The sequence below is a fragment of the Papaver somniferum genome, chromosome 8 (assembly GCF_003573695.1).
Source record: "Papaver somniferum cultivar HN1 chromosome 8, ASM357369v1, whole genome shotgun sequence".
NCBI lineage: Eukaryota > Viridiplantae > Streptophyta > Magnoliopsida > Ranunculales > Papaveraceae > Papaver > Papaver somniferum.
The window spans coordinates 9,797,845-9,815,571 of NC_039365.1; positions in this window are offsets into that span (position 1 = coordinate 9,797,845).

Sequence of the window (17,727 nt, forward strand, 5' to 3'; positions counted from 1 at the left end):
CACCATATGTGACCTTATCGTGACATTTCTATAAACTAACTTGTAATTGTGGGATGGTGGTGGGCATGATGGTGATGGTTGCGGCGATGCTGGTGGTGGAGGTGGAGGCGGTGTTAGTGGTGGAGGTGATGGTAGTTTCACTATAAATTTTTACCTTTACACTGTTTTTGATGACAGTTTTCTTAAAAGCTATTACGGTTACTCAAATAATAGCAGCAGTTTTAAGAAAAACAGTTAGCATAGCAATTATTCAATAACACATATTGAATAAATTGTTACCAAAAACTACTAACAGTGACAATTTTAGAATTTATGAGTCATTTTTCCATAGTCATTCCGTAACAGGTTTTATAAACTTTCCGTAACAGGGGCTTTAGTAACACCGTAGAAAAAACTAAAACTATTACAGAAATAATACAGTAACAGTTTTTAACTGTTACTGAACATCATTTTTTTACTAGTGTTGTGAGTTGATTTATATTTCTAGGTTGTTCTTGTGGAATATAAGTCCGGATTATCATTTGGTGCCTGTGCACCTTGATATACCAAAAGACGGAACAAAACTTCATAGGTATATCTGTGGGAGACAAATTTATCTATCAAAATAGACTTATCTGTTGGAGACATATTTGTTTATAAGTCTTTATCTTTGGGTCGTCGCAACTCTTGGTTATGGGTGAGATCAGTTAAGAGAATCAAGTGCGTAAATTCCTGCTGGGATTCAGGGGCGTAAGGAATATGACTGTACCTTGAATAGTGTGAAATTGGTTAGGGCTCAACTATATTCCAGTCCGAAGTTATCTCGTAGTATGCTTGGATGTCCCACAGTGCTTCAAGTGTAAAGGTTTTAGTCAATTTTCTTATGAGTGTCCAACTCGTAAAAAATACACTGGAAACAAAGGTCGTGCTGTAACTCTTGATGAAACGTCTGATCACTATGAATCATCTGAAGACGAAAAATCAAGTGCAACACTCCTTTGTGAAAATATTGAAAAAGCGGGGGTCTAACAACCACACCCAATATTTAGATTAGCAATTTATATGGACTAACTCCAATATACTTTTCAAGAGAATCAACTAGAAAGTTAGACTCAATCTTAATAAAAAGTATATCGAGGAGTTAATATCTCAATCTCTTGATTTGATTACTCAAGCAAATAGAAATCTGCGAGTCTTTATCAAATATAAATATAACAAACTTGGATGGTACCAAAGACCAATATCTAAGGATCAATCAATTTCCAATCAACAACCAAAGGTTGAATTTCACAATTGATCGATACAACGCACAACCTGTGATATTTCAATTATATAACAAAATACAATGCGGAATAGAAATAACACAGACACCAGAATTTTGTTAACGAGGAAACCGCAAATGAAGAAAAACCTCGGGACCTATTCCATATTGAATACCATACTGTATTAAGCCGCTACAGACACTAGCCTACTACAAACAAACTTCAGTACGGACTGTAATTGAACCCTAATCAATCTCACACTGATTCAAGGTACAGTTACGCTCCTTACATCTCTGATCCCAGCAGGATACTACGCACTTGATTCCCTTAACTGATCTCACCCACAACCAAGAATTTCTACGACCCAAAGTCGAAGACTTGAATAGACATATCTGTATCACACAAACAAGTCTACAAAATAGATAAATCTGTCTCCCACAGATAAACCTCCAAGTTTTGTTTCGTATTTTAATAAATCAAGGTGAACAGGAACCAATTGATAATCAAGACTTATATTCCCGAAGAACAGCCTAGAGTTATCAATCACCTCACAACAATATTAATCATATGGTAGCGAAACAAGATGTTGCGGAATCACAAACGATGAGACGAAGATGTTTGTGATTTCTTTTTATATCTTGACCTATCGGAGATAAATCTCAAGCCACTCTTACAATTGAACTCGTACGATAGAAAGTGGCAAGATCAGATCGCACAACTACAATAGAAGTAGTTTCGTCTGGATTCACAATCCCAATGAAGTCTTTTAGTCGTTAACCGACAGGGTCTCGAGAAGAAACCTACGGTTAAAGGAGAAACGACTCTAGCAAAACCAACTAGTATCACACAGGAGGTGTGGGGATTAGTTTTGCATAATTGCTAGAGTTCCCCTTATATAGTTTTTCAAATCAGGGTTTGCAATCTAAGTTACTTTGGTAACGAATCATTCAATATTCACTGTTAGATGAAAAATCTGATTTCTCCAAGCTAATATCTTTCAACCGTTAGATCGAAACTTAGCTTGTCACACACAAATGAAATGTATTTCATTTAGGTTTGAGTAACCGTACCTAAACATGTACATTTGGTTGGTTCACAAATGGTTGACCAATGGTTATCCACATGAGCACTTTCATATTAACCGTATTCATCTTCTTCACGACTAGTTCAAATGACTTCAAAAGAACTAGTTCAAGATTTGTTCAATTGCTTAAATCTTTATAGATAGAAACAATTGAAACAAAATTGGTTTGATTCGCTTGAATCAATTCATGAACAATATAGCCACGGTTTGCAAAGAAATGCATTCCTTATTGGTTTATTGTTTTGAGTTCATGAACTTCCGATTTGAGAAATAACCATCTTGGGTACGTGTACGGGTACCTTAGCTACCGGAATTGATTTTGAAAACTCAGCAAAAAAATTCGGTTCGAAAACTTCTGTGGGTACGCGTATGGGTACGCATACCTAAGGTGACTGGTTTTCCAATTTGCAAACATACAAACTTTAGCAGAAATTTTTGGTTTGAAAACTTCCGCAAGTACGCGTACGGGTACACGTACCCAACCTGTCTCCTTAGCCAATATCGTATGCACGAATGCACACACTTGGTTTCCGGCACATGGATTTATACACTAATGTACGAACACACTATATATGCTTATATCCATAGTTGGTTACATCATCTCAACTCTACATTTCAATCATTGAAACATTCTTCTATAATGTTAGGGGTAATTTGCGTTACCTCCCCCGGCAAAGATCATAATTTGAGTTACCTCCCCTACAGAGATTGAATTAGAAAAACCTCCTCTCGTTACATATTCCATCCAAGGCCAGTTAGCTCAGTCAGCATCTTTGTATAGGTGTACTAAAAAATACACGTGGTACTTCGATGCCGAAAATACCCTCATCTTCTATGTGAGATATATTGATTCTCAAAAATCATCGGGCTTGCAGCAACAACACCATCTCAGTTTCTCCCTCAATTCTATCTGCAATAGATTTTATAAGCCAATACACTCCATGAAAAGGAATTCTACAACCAAAATCAGTGTCCTAATATGCTAATACCTTAGGTGGGAAAACCATTATCTGTCACAATCATTCGGAGTTTTCATCCTTAAACTAAAACTTAAAGGTAAATTAAGGGTTTGTAATACAAAATTGAAAAAAAATCTACAATCCCAGAGCTTTATACTGCAATGTTACGAAATCTTTTATATATAAAAAAAACAAGACAAATCAACCCATGTTGCTATCTGAAATTAAGCAAAGACTCGTAGGAGTTGATTCAAATTTCAATTGAGACTAAAGCTGTTAGATTTAGAGTTGGGGTTTCACTTACAAGGAAATTTAAGCAATGATTAGAGATTCAAAGATGGGATTCGCTTTTTGCTTTACTCTCTCTGTACATCGGAGGAACGATTGAGATGGAGGTTTATGAAATTATATTTGGAGTCCTAATTTGGAAGATCTGTTTGCAATTTTGGATGTCGAAGATGTTGTACTCTGTTTTGTTCTTCAATTTTCTTTAGAAAGAATTAAATTTTCGTTGCATTCCAGCGGCGACGGCGGAGAGATGGTGTCGGTGAAAAAAATTTCATTAACCATTCAGAACGATAGGTAGTCGAGGAATCATCTACAAATTGCAAATTGAAATGAAACCAAACCTATAATTCCCACCTGAACCGTTAATCATCCACTACCCCTCTCAAATCAAGAATAAAAAGGTCTTCTCTCTGTTACAATCCCTATCAGTTCCTCCATCGGGATGAACAGTCAACGGCAGAAGCTTTGGATTCTTCTTAGTTCTTCGATTTGATTTGTCTTCTCAATTGTTTCTCCATCAGCACCAAGAGTCAAAACCCTTACCAAACTCCTAATCTCCCATCCATGGTTGCTGCTGATACTTTGGGGAAGAACTATTTATTTTTCTGTTCAGAAAGAAAGAGAAGACGGATGCAGTACGCATCTAAACCATCTATTATATAACATGGTCAAGAGCCGACCGATATCATATGCGTGCCTGTAATCAGCTTTGTATGGAGGGTATACTGGGAAACTAAAGATCCATGTGTATTTTTTAGTCCACCTATACAAAGATGCTGACTCAGCTAACTGACCTTGGATGAAATATGTAACGAGAGGAGGTTTTGCTAATTCAATCTCTGTAGGGGAGGTAACTCAAATTATGATCTTTGCCGGGAGAGGTATCGAAAATTACCCCATAATGTTATAATAATCGTTATTCACGACTACCGTCATCAAAGCTATTTTTAAGATTGAAACGTCATCATGACTTGCGTCATGGATAAAGATGAACAGTGGTTAAAGCGAAAAGCTTACCAAAACGTATTTCGAGAAAAAGATAGGCGAGTAAACTCGACTCGAAATATCAAATGTGTATGTATGAAAAATATCATACTTATACGAATTTATCTCAAGAGTAGGAGATAGAGTAGATAGACTTTTGAGTGATAGATAAGTTCAAGTCTCCATATACCTTTTAGTCAGATGAATTTCCACTGGTTCCTTGAGTAGTTCTTCGTCTTTGCGAGATAATCGTCATGGAGTCTGGAGCTCAACTACACTAATCTATCTTAACCCAGACTTAGATATAAGTAGTCTAGAAATCAAGACATATAATTTTGACAACTAAACTTGACAAACATGCTTGAGATAGCAACGCATGCGAGTTCGACCGAGCAATGCTCTAACAATCTCCCCCTTTGTCAGTTTTAGTGGAAAAACTATCAATACATATGGATTACAAAATGAATAAAACTTTGTAGCTTCTCTTCCACATGCTTGTTCTCCTCGGTGCTTCAACATTACTTGAAAAATTCGTCTTTCCCAAGTACTCCCATGATTCCATAGATGTTAAATTCAGCATCATAGTTGTTGAAGTTCCGTAGCCATAACAATGAGAAAACAAAAGCTCTCGATCAGTGTTATAGAGTGTCATAGTATTTTCTTCGCTGTAATTTTATATAACCAAAATAAATGATTAAATGAAACCTAGTTTATCCGCTGTAATTTTCTTCGCTTCATGGGTAGTGATTCTAAAGCATTACCTATCAACCCTAAAGCATATCACGTCAAGGGATTTAACCAAAGTACGAAATATATCAATTGAAAAGCATAAATAATCAACAAAATCACATAAACAATTAGATATCAAGCTTTTGTGAAGATAAATTACTAGTCATTCAATTCATTATTTAAGCATATAAATGTAGAGTTTTCATAATAAAATTGGGTTCTACCTAAACCCTAACATGGCTCTAGCTAGACATGATTTTCTTAAAATCCATTAAAACAAATAAGACAAAATAGAGAGATTAAACCCAAAGGATCGTCGTCGTCTCTTCCCTTTGCTATGCTATGCAGTCCGCTGAATGCCTCCCTCTACTGTTCTCTTTCCCCCGCTCTCTGCTGCTGGCCTCTGTAGCCGCAGCTCCTCCTCCTCCCTTTCTTTCTTTCTTCTATTTTGTTCATATATCCGCAGTTGCGAGAAGTCTAAAATCAAGACCTAGCAAATCTGCCAAGGCCCAGTCAATTCCGGTCCAATACCCACTTTAATATCCAAATCCAGCTGCTTCCCAAATCCGGCCACCGCTCCGATTTCTGCACTGTTGGCCACAACACCAACTTATATTCTTTGTTCTTCCAACACAGCTCAGGCCACAGCAGCGATCGTTTTGCTGCTTCAATTCCATGGAGCTCCATCACCAGAAACTCTTGTCTCACCATCTTCGATCCAAGCTCTTGCTGCCATATTTTTATCTTTGCGTCTGTATCTTCACCTTGTCCATATCAAAACCATACGAAACGGAACGAGCACAGCTAACACAAAACTGTGTAATGTTGAACTGGAACCTAAGTACATCCGTAAATATCTCCCAAAACAGCAGCCACAGAACTCAGTTCACAGTACCCGTCCTCCATTCGATCAAGCAGCCAACAACTGGACACCAACCCAAGTTTACTGATCGCAACATCAGCTGCTCATTGTTGTCGCAGTAATCGCCTTCTCCTTCGAACACATGCTGCCAGCTCCATTCGATAACCACCAACAGCAACCACTCAGGTCCACAGCACCTATCTCAGACAGCAATCATCGATCAACTCTTTCTCAACTCCTGCAGTTCCATTTCTTATTTGCTGACTGTCGAAACCCATCGTTTACGGATAACTCCAGATTCAAAGCCCTCTTCTAACTGAAATCGAAGAACAACACCACTGCCCGGAGAACAATCCAAGCCATCCTCGAATTCCATTGTCGCCACAATCAGCCAACACCGTTTCCCCTGAACTTCAGTTCATGTGTTCTTAGCCATAACCAATACCACCAGTACCCATCCAGTCACCATTTTAAACAAGACCAAAATTGGCTAAAACCCATCTCGCAAGCTACCAATCATTCACCAGCAGATGTAAAAGACAGTTCTAACGAAGTAATGCCAGCTGCTACAGCGAATGAGAACTTCTTTTCATTTTTCTTCAATAAGAAATGAAGAATCTTTGATGCTTCGATTATAAAAGACTACTGTGGTGGAGTATAACACGTCCTATTATTCGTTAGGTTTTAGTGGGCTTCACTTGCTTGGCAATGCAAAGAAAAACAACTCTTTGCTCGACTGTTCACCATTCTATGGATGCGCCTAGTTGCTGTTGTAGGAGACGTGATTGAAATAAGATGTAGATTGAGAAACTAGTCACGTCTCCCACTTTCTCATAGCTTTAGTGGAAGCCACCAGCCCCACTAATATTTCTTTGACATTTCTTTGCTGCGTTTGTGTCGCATATGTGAAATAATTCTATGCTGCTGATATATGGAGGTATCAGGCCAGCCATATTTAGCTAATCTCGCCCCAAAACCTTATTTTTCCAAAAACACCTACAAAGAAATAAAATACCATAATAAGTACAAAAATGGGTACTAACATTATATACAACTGAGATATAATAGACACGTAAATGCGCCTATCAAATACCCCCAAACTTATTATTTGCTAGTCCCGAGCAAATCAAAACTACAAAATAAAATCCTAACTCACTTTCGCAGGCATCGTCGATTGCATTTAGCGTATGCAATAAGCCTTTAAACCCCTAGGTGGCCCTAGTGTCCGAGGTATAGTCTCGGGAGGGCTTACCAGAGATATACCCACAAAATCTTTACTCCAGACCCTAGCTATCTACGCAGAACCTTGGAAAGCACTAAAGAACCTCCTTGGTTGGCATACTTACTGATTATGGGAGGAAGTACCCTGACGCGAAATTCCAATTGATGTACACGAGTTTGCACTCAAGCATACTAAAATTCATATAAGTGACAGAGCTCTACTAAGATAGTTTCACTATGGACATCATATTCGGAGTCAAAAAATCACATGGATAGATTAAGAGATGGATATAGAAAAACATAGATGGTTTTGATGTTGACTAAGTGAACAGTGTTTCTCATATCTGTCTGAAGGCCACTTCCAAGATGAACCTATCCTAAATGACTGAGTTACCGGTCTGACTAATATCAACACACTGGCATATACAAGGGAACCAGTGGTCAATAGTCCTAACTCTAGGTCAACACAGCTAGCATATACAAGGGTACCAGTGGTCGACTTTATTGAATTTTATTCCGTTTGGTCTAATGGTCTGGTCTCAATTTTTTTTTTCATAACATTTTTTTTTCTTTTTTTTTTCATAACTTCTTTTTTCATAACTTTTTTTTTTCATAACTTTTTTTTTTCATGGGTATCTCAATCACTCTATTTCACCCTAGCAATGGTAACAACTTGAATCGTGAGCCCCACCTAATCACTTAGAGAAACATAGTTTAAAATGGAAAAAAAAAAAAACAGAAGTGAAAAGGACTCAACGAGATATGGTGAAACTATCATGTTATTTCTAACACCTGAGCTCTGTGCTTTTATGAATAGAATCTTTAGATGTTTCCATCTAGTCAGATTGGTTCCTCAACTCCTAAAACCAACATGCTTCCATCCACTTAGATTGGTTAGTGCAAACCTTAATAGGCATAAATTTCTAGGTTGTGGAGTTTATTTATAATGCAACTAAAAAGTTTCTCCCATACCCCCAAACTTAAATCTAACATTGTCCTCAATGTTCTAAAGATAAAATTAAAAGCATGAACAAGGAGAAACTGTTACCATTCGAAGCAAAAGAGTTAAGGAAAGATATTACCGTGTTGCATGAGCATGGGATACCTCCCAAGAAGTAAAATGTATTTTTTTTCTTGCTGTCAGTAGAATGTCCTCAAACAAGGTGGGGATGGTACCCAAAAGTAGACATCCAATCATATATATAGAGTCTGAAAAGTTGAGGATCATCCCAACTAGTCCGGTCGGCTGAAAATATGAACCTGCAAACACTATAAAGCTCCAAATGGATGCGTAAGTTCATTCCCAATAGAAATCTGTAAGTAATATTCAAGTCATGCATGGACAGGATAAGTAAATCACTCTATTAAAAAATAAGTTCAGATTGTTTTACAGTTTCTATTCGCGGGGCACGCTCTAAATCAGGTTCCACATCAACGGAAATAACTTCCACGGCTGAAAGTTCAGTCGTGGAACAAGGGCTCAATAGAGAAATAATATCATGACTCATAGACCCACTATCATCTACAACGGTTTCATTATGAATATTATCAAGATGAGAAAAACCATAACTTGATAGGTCAGACAATGGTTTAAAGGTCAAGGTCGGACCTTTCTCGGCTGATGAAACTAGTCGAGACTCGGCCAATACTAGAGGTTCTATTATGGGCTTCCATTTATTAGTGTCTAGCAGTGGTGTGGAGTCTAATAAGGCATTGATTTCAAAAATAACACTATCATCATCAAAATCATACCCAAAATGAGTTAAGAAAACCTCTAGTGGATCTTCCAATTGGTCCTTGCAAAAGCTTTGTGAATCCATACTTTCTTTTCACCCGCACCACTTTCTAAGGTACCTAAAAAAAAATCAAATAAACTGCGTAAAAAGGAACTAAAAAAAAATCTAAAGAAAAACAAAATAAATTATATACAAAAATAAAAATAAAATAAAACAATTATGTACAAGAAAATTGATATCAACTAGAGAGTACCATAGAGCCACTCCCCGGCAGCGGCGCCAAAAATTTGATGGTATTTCAAAAGTGATTGTAGTTGTAGTGGTAAAAAGGGGTCTTTTCTGACTTGTGAAGGAAACAATTTTCAAATTTAAATTAAACAAGCAAATAAATAATTCAAAGCTTTAGAGAAAATACCAAGACTAGGATTCCACCATTGACCAAATAAATAGTCAACTCTAAATAATATTAATGCAATTCTATCTTTAAAAATAATTCTAATATTTGCCTCAAATATATTTTTGAAGTAATAATTGTAATCAAAGAGTATAAAACATCAAAAGTTTTTAAAACCCAGCATGCTTCATCAAATTAATTCACAACTATTCAATAAAAACTATTATTTCAATTCCAATTTCATGCAAATAATCCAATAATAATATTGCAAATAAATAGTAAAATTAGAATTATACCAATTAATGTGGAACAATGGCTTCCTCCATCGCCTTGGCTAATGGGTTTAGCTCCTCATCCCGAAAACACACTCACAAGATGTATTCATGGCTAAATAAGTGTTTTTATTGATGAAAATAATTGATAATTGAAGTTTGTAACGCTGTAATAGTGTTACAGCGTCACTGTTACAAAAGGGTAAGTGCTGAAAATAATCGATACAACACAAGTGTTGTATAAGAACGACACAGCGAGTTCGCTGTTTGCACTGTTGAAGAACGACACTTCGGTACTGCTGTAATGAAGAACACGGGATACTGTTGTTTAAGACTGTTGAAGAACGACTGACTCTGCGAGTCTGTTCTTCGTGTTCTTGAAGCTCTTCAATGGCAGCAGCAGCAGCACTGTCTTCTCTGTAATCGCTTCTACTCGGCTCTCCTGGACTCTAAAATCTCTCCTAAGGTTTTTTCTAAGCTAGATATTCTATTCTCATATGGGTTCTGGGTCTGACCAGAAGAGTTCTTAGTATAACCAAAACCTGGGGGAGGCTGATAATTACTAGACTGGCCTTGATTCTGGACCTTAGACCAAGAGAAATTAGGATGGTTTCTCCAACCAGGGTTGTAGGTTTCTGAGTATGGGTCAAACTTATGACGGTTCTCAAACCTAGAGTTGTTATAGACAGCATGGGCTTGTTCTTCACTAACTTGACCTTCCCAAAATGAATTATCGGGCTCTATTCCACAACTAGAGACTTGAGAGGCTCTATTAGGTTCAACAAGGGACCTATTTTACACTGACCCATTTCTAAAGCTTCTAACCTTCTGGACAAAGCAGCAAACTTAGCATCTGACGCAAAACTCGTATCTACCATATTGGTTCTACTTCTATTGACCAAGAGTCTTTTAGGGGGTTCAACACAAGAATCCCACTGTTGGGATTTTTCAGCGATAGCTCCTAAGAAGGTAAAAGCATCTTCAGCATTTTTACTAGTGAACTCACCAGCGCACATAGATTCGACCATAGCTTTGGTCGAATAGTCCAAACCATTATAAATAATCTCTACAAGTTTCATCTTATCAAATCCATGGTGAGGACACTGGGATAGAAGATCATTGAATCTCTCTAAAAATCTCTAAAGAGACTCTCCCTCTTGTTGCACACTAGTACTAATGTTCTGCCTAACAGCTGCAGTTTTATGCTTAGGATAGAACTTCATATAGAAGGCAGCGATAAGTTCCTGCCATGTTTCTATGGATTCAGACGGTAGGTTTTTCAGCCAGGTCTTGGCTTTATCTCTCAAAGAAAAGGGAAACATCTTAAGTTTCAAGACTTCATCAGTAAGGTCCTTTATCCTAATTGTTCCACAAATTTCCTCAAAGTCCCTAATATGGAAATAAGGGTTATCATCATCTTTTCCTAAGAATATAGGGATCATCTGAAGAATACTAGGTTTTATCTCAAAATTAGCCGTAGTGGCTGGCAATTTAATGCATGAAGCTCGGTTGGTCCTAGTTGGGAACATGTAATCTTTCAAAGTTGCCATCGTTGGCACAACTGAGTACTAGGGGTACTTTTATCACTCAGAGATAAATTCTCAAAACTGAAGTTTCCAAAAACAGGGCTCTCAAAAGAAGAATCTTTGAGCTCCCTGCTTAAATCAGAAGAACTACTAGGTTTTTCGCTAATCAATCGACCTAGAGTATCTCTTTTCCAAGCCCTATTAACAAAATCGGGCATACACTAAAAAGAATTCAAAAAGAAATAAAAATCCTAACAGGAAGGTTCTAGCAATCACACAGCAGGCTGACTCGACTTTACCACAACAAACCTAAAGATTTCTAGCAAACAACAAGCATGATGGCTCCACTTAGATTGTTTCTAGACCAGCTTCTAATCCTTCGAAAGGGAATTCGTTACAATTTAAGCAAACCCCTCTGGAATCAATCCGAGTTAAAGTAAGTTGAATAGAGGCGAGGGAAGCTCAGTGGAGCTTTGATACCCAAAACCTCACCGACCCAATGCGGCGCAGTCATGCATTCAACTCGCAGAAACCGTCAAGAACTTCGAGGTGTGCTTAAAAGAGTACCCAAAGCCACCAGCCCCACTAATATTTCTTTGACATTCTTTTGCTGCGTTTCTGCCCCGTATGTGAAATAATTCTATGCTGCTGATATATGGAGGTACCAGGCCAGCCATACTTAGCTAATCTCGCCGCAAAACCTTATTTCTCCAAAAACACCTACAGAGAAATAAAACACCATAATAAGTACAAAAATGGGTACTAACATTATATACAAATGAGATATAATAGACACATAAATGCGTCTATCAAAGTTTCGTAGCCATAACAATGAGAAAACAAAAGCTCTCGATCAGTGTTATAGAGTGTCATAGTATTATTACACAGTATCAAAGTTCTTATATCACAACTTCGACAACAATACTATGGTGATATGTATCACTCCCCCTTAGTCAATACTTTCATTTCAATATGAAAACCACTCCCCCTTACATAATGATCCGTAAAACACGTAAACCATATGTATTTGTAGTGTGAATTATATATTAGTTCTCCCCGTTTTTCTCAATAAAATTGGCAAAGGTACGAAAACGGCTTCCTAATGAATTTTCCACGTAGATGCTTCAAGACCAAAGAAAAGTACATATCAACTTATTTATATGTAATCATATATCCGAAGCTAAATGCTTTCATCAAGGAGTTTATAAAGATACAAGATAACCCCTAAAATATTCCACAGCCGCATTCCCCACAAAGATATGGAAATTAAGCGCAAGTTCAAAGAACTCTCCCCCATTTGATGTCATTCCCGAAAGAACAACAAGAGCGACCTTACTCTTATGAGAAAAAAGAAGGATTTTATTGGACATCAAAAACCACAAGAAAATGATTTTTGTATCCAAAATTCTCAATTAAACTAATCATAAGTAAACCGATGATTAATTTAGTCGGAATACACAATCAAATTAAACACAAAGTGATAAATTTAATTGGAAATGCTCGACATAAGGGAACTTACGGATCTACGAATAAGTTAACCATAAAAGAATGATAAACTCAATCGTTCATGCTCAACACAAGAAAAGACTTATGGAGCATTGCAGTATATACATATTAGATATGGATCAGGGAAAGATCAATACTGTGGAATATACAAAGATTCATTCTATCTTCTTCACTATTTGCATAACGATTCATTCTATCTTCTTCACTATTTGCATAACGATTTATAATAGACATAATCTTCTTCAATACTACGGAATATACAAAGATTCATTCTATCTTCTTCACTATTTGCATAACGATTTATAATAGACATAATCTTTGTAAACAAAATATTTTAACCTATCTTCCATCAAAGAATTAACAACATAGGCTTAAATTTTGTTATGTTAAGAGTTCATCGATCTTGTATCAATATTTGCATATCGACATATGAAAAAGTTAACTTTTGACATCATATGGTACAATAAAAGTTCACCGACACAAACACACATATCCCATAACATATTGCAATATATAAAACCATAAAGATTAATACTGCAAACAATCATCTTTCAAATCACTTTAGAATTTAAATAAATAAATCTAAAAACATCGCAAGATGAAAACGTTGGACATATCTATGTGTACTCACAATCATGGCTATTCCAACCCCTAGTAAAAACAAGAAAAACAATTCTATTTAAGAAGTTTTTACTAATCAAAAACAAAGAACAAAAAAGAAACAAAACTATTAGAAACCGATCACAAGCTTTATCAGAGTTCACGTACGACAGCTTCACGGACTTCTAGTTCATGATTCATGTTAACTGCGTCTTCGGAGAAGATATCCTCATTGAGAAGTTCTTTAACATGTGATTTAATGAGACCAAGTTCGGTAGTAACCTTCTTCACCTTAATCTAACCACATCAATATCCTTCATAGTATCAATGAGTTGTTGTTTTTCTTTCTCAAAGTATTTAAAAAAGTCATGAACCAATTCAGCAGACACCATATCCTCATTCTCAATATCTTGATGTGAGTAAGCAATATAAGATGAGGCATTAGGAGTACCATCTTCTACAAGAATTCTTTTCTTCCTTCCTTTTGTTTCGAAACCAAAACCTTTCTCAAGGAATCCTTTAGCAAAATCAATATAATGAGATGAAGAGGAAGACATCCTTGGCAACCCAAAAATAAGCTAGAGTTTACGTACGTAACTTATGAAACTCGGTATCCTGGGTACTTAAAGGTTTCTTAGGAAAGGAAGAATTAGGGTTTCCTTAGTTGATTCGTGTTGGTTACATGGGTAACCCGTACGAGTACAATTTCCACCCAAAATAAAAAGAACCACAAGAGTCGTATGTACACGACCTTGCAAGAAGGATTTTTTCTATGTGAAGAAAACTTCGGTGACCCAAAAGGAATTATGTCTCATAAGAGAACCTATTTTTGAGTACACAAGTAGCAAATAGTTTAAACCAAAAAAAATGACACTTTCGAAAAGCAAATACCTATGTAAACATGTTTGTAAAGATACTCCTGCTAGAGACAATAAGAAAATAGCTTGAGAATCGAAAACACATTTACAACAAGTATACCCGAACATATCTCTCAACCAGGATTTTTTGTGAGAGATCATCCAACCTTGTGATTAAGGGGCACAAGTATGAGCTTTTAGATGATCAAATGAATATCGTTTTTGGTTAAATCCTTTTCTTATATTACCAGGAAGAATATTGTTATGATGTGGAAAGTTATCATCAAAATTACTATCATCATAATACGACACATAGTAAGGGTTCTTACCTGAAGAAGAACGTCTAGATGGAGCGGACAACTTGTTGATGATTTCCTTATATCCTTCAATAATTAATTTTATATTGTCATCCATATGTTCATATCTACATTCTTCACTTGAAACATGATTCACATCAGGTTTAGCATTATCTCCATTACTGATAGGAGAGAGAACATGAGTTCTTCTTGGACGATATTGTCAAGAGGTCTACTATGCTTTTGTGCATTTGAGGAACTCATTGAACTGACTTTCCTGGTGGGAAACACAGGATATGTACTGAAACAAGTTTGATTTAGACATACGAATGTCAGTTACACCTTTAATAATCAAATCTAAGGTGTGTTGAAGTTGAACAAACGATTTTTTTTTCAACTTGGGTTTCCTCTTTTTCACTATATTCCCTTTTGAATCACAAAGAAGGAACACTTTATGATCACGGGAGTGATTAGAGATTGCAGACTCAACAAAATCGTTTGGAGATTTCTCTCTACCAACTGATGTGTGAATCTCCTGATCATCGAATTGAGTGAGGGGAGAATCTGAAGTTACTTCTGAAACTGGATCTCTTTCAGTTTGAATAGAAGTAGATGATATAGAAGACTTTTCTGAACATCCTTGAATGAAGAGTTTACTCAAGAGACGATCAATTTATAAAGCTTCCCTTTTAAGCTTTGCCTCAAGTAATATACGAGAATATCGAACTTCAAGTTTTTATTTATAAGAAGCCTTTTCTCTGAAGCCAAAGTCTTTATCTATACCGCTAAGAACATTGACATGTTTTTATAACTGTTTGAATCTATCAGCTTGAATTCTAACAAGATTTAGAATTAGTTTACTCTTTCTAGTTGTTTTCTCTTGAACAACAAAGTTAGATTCATCAGGATAACACATGTCAATTTTAGTCTGTTTCATTTGAACACTCGGTTCGCCTATAACAGAGATTGAAGGATCTTTCTCTTTAATAGACCTATTAGAAACAAAGTCTTTACTTCTGGTGACGCGTTTGTCAGAGATAGTTATGTCCATAGAGTCAGATCGCTACAAACACAGAATTTTGAGGTCGTGAAGGTGTTTGCCTGCTCTGATACCAATTAAAAAAGCAGGTGTCTAACAACCATAATCAATATTTCGATTAGCAATCTATATGGACTAACTCCAATATACTTTTCAAGAGAATCAACTAGACAGTCTGACTCAATCTTAATAAAAAGGGTATCGAGGAGTTAATATCCCAATCTCTTGATTTGATTACTCAAGCAAATTGAAATCTGCGAGTCTTTATCAAATACAAGGATAATAAACTTGGATGGTACCAAAGACCAATATCCAAGGATCAATAAATTTCCAATCAAAACCCAAAGGTTGGACTTCAGAATTGATCGATACAATGCACAACCTGTGATATTTCAATTATATAACAAAATACAATGCAGAATAGAAATAACACAGACACCAGAATTTTGTTAACGAGGAAACCGCAAATGCAGAAAACCCCGGGACCTAGTTCAGATTGAAAACCACACTGTTTAAGCCTCTATAGACACTAGCCTTTTAAAAACTAACTTCGGTCTGGACTATAGTTGAACCCTAATCAATCTCACACTGATTCTAGGTACAGTTGCGCTCCTTACGTCTCTGATCCCAGCAGGATACTACGCACTTGATTCCCTTAGCTGATCTCGCCCACAACCAAGAGTTTTTACGACCCAAAGTCGAAGACTTGAATAGACAAATCTTTATCACACAAACAAGTATACATAATAGATAAATCTCTAAAGAGCCTCTCCCTCTGGTCGAGTCACGTCAGTTCCTCTCCTTCTGTCTCCCACAGATAAACCTACAAGTTTTGTTCCGTATTTTGATAAATCAAGGTGAACATGAACCAATTGATAATCCAGACTTATATTCCTGAAGAACATCATAGAGTTATCAATCACCTCGCAACAATCTTAATCGTATCGTAGCAAAGCAAGGTATTGCGGAATCACAAACGATGAGACAAAGATGTTTCTAATTTCTTTTTATATCTTGCCCTATCGGAAATAAATCTCAAGCCAATCTTCTAATTGAACTCGTACGATAGAAAGTGGCAAGATCAGATCACACAACTACAAGAGAAGTAATGGTGTCATTGAGAATGCAACCAAGTTAGAATCGCCTAACTGGATAGGAGCACAAATAAAGTTCCCAATGCTTATCTTGGAAACAAATTGATACCCCAACAATCTTATTGTTTAAGCTTGGACTTATTTTTCTCTTTGTATGAGCTCATCTTCTCATAGACTATTTCTATGTTTGACTAAAAAAAGCTTTTATTTTCATCTGAAAATCTTTTTATGTATATACGGCATGCGGTGGTTCCACAATACCGGACGAAGGTTATTGCTGGCAAAGGCATGGAGATCAACAATGATGGGGCCTGATGTCGCTGGAAAAATTGTAGCTGCTCTTGCTTCGGCTTCCTTTGTCTTCAAAGTCGGTAACCAGAAATATGCTCGTCAATTAACTAAAAGGGCATAAAAATTGGTTGAATTTTGTAGCCTTCCAAGAAACCAATACACATATACATCATGGGAGGAGAACGTAATTTATCACTCTAGCAGTACCAAAAGGGACTATGTAGAACCAACTTTGATGGGCAATGATGGACCGGTTGCAGCATTAGATTCTCTTATTTAATTATCACATAAATCACAAAGAATTATTATTTTCAAATTTGAAAAAGCATCACAAAAATTTATTATTTTCCTTCCAATAAACCAGTACACATATATATTAAATTTTTGTGATACGTTTCCATAAATTAATTTGAGAAACTTTACGAGATGTTTATTGTTATAAACAAGATGTTTCTTATGTTATATCCAACAAGATGTATGTGGTTAGATATACGAAGAAAAGAAAACTAGAATAATGCTGGCATTAGTACCAAAAAACCTAATAGAGAATTATGTACCTGATGAGTGCTAAAAAGTGCATATTTCTATATATTTTTCTTGGCATTTAACTCATCTTTTGTGCATTAATTCTACATTTTATCCCATATTCTGTATTTTCATTGTTTTCAAGAATAAATATTTTTCTTACTTAATTTTGCATTTTTAGGTAATAAACGAAATTCGGATGAGTCGCGGAGCGAAAAGAGCA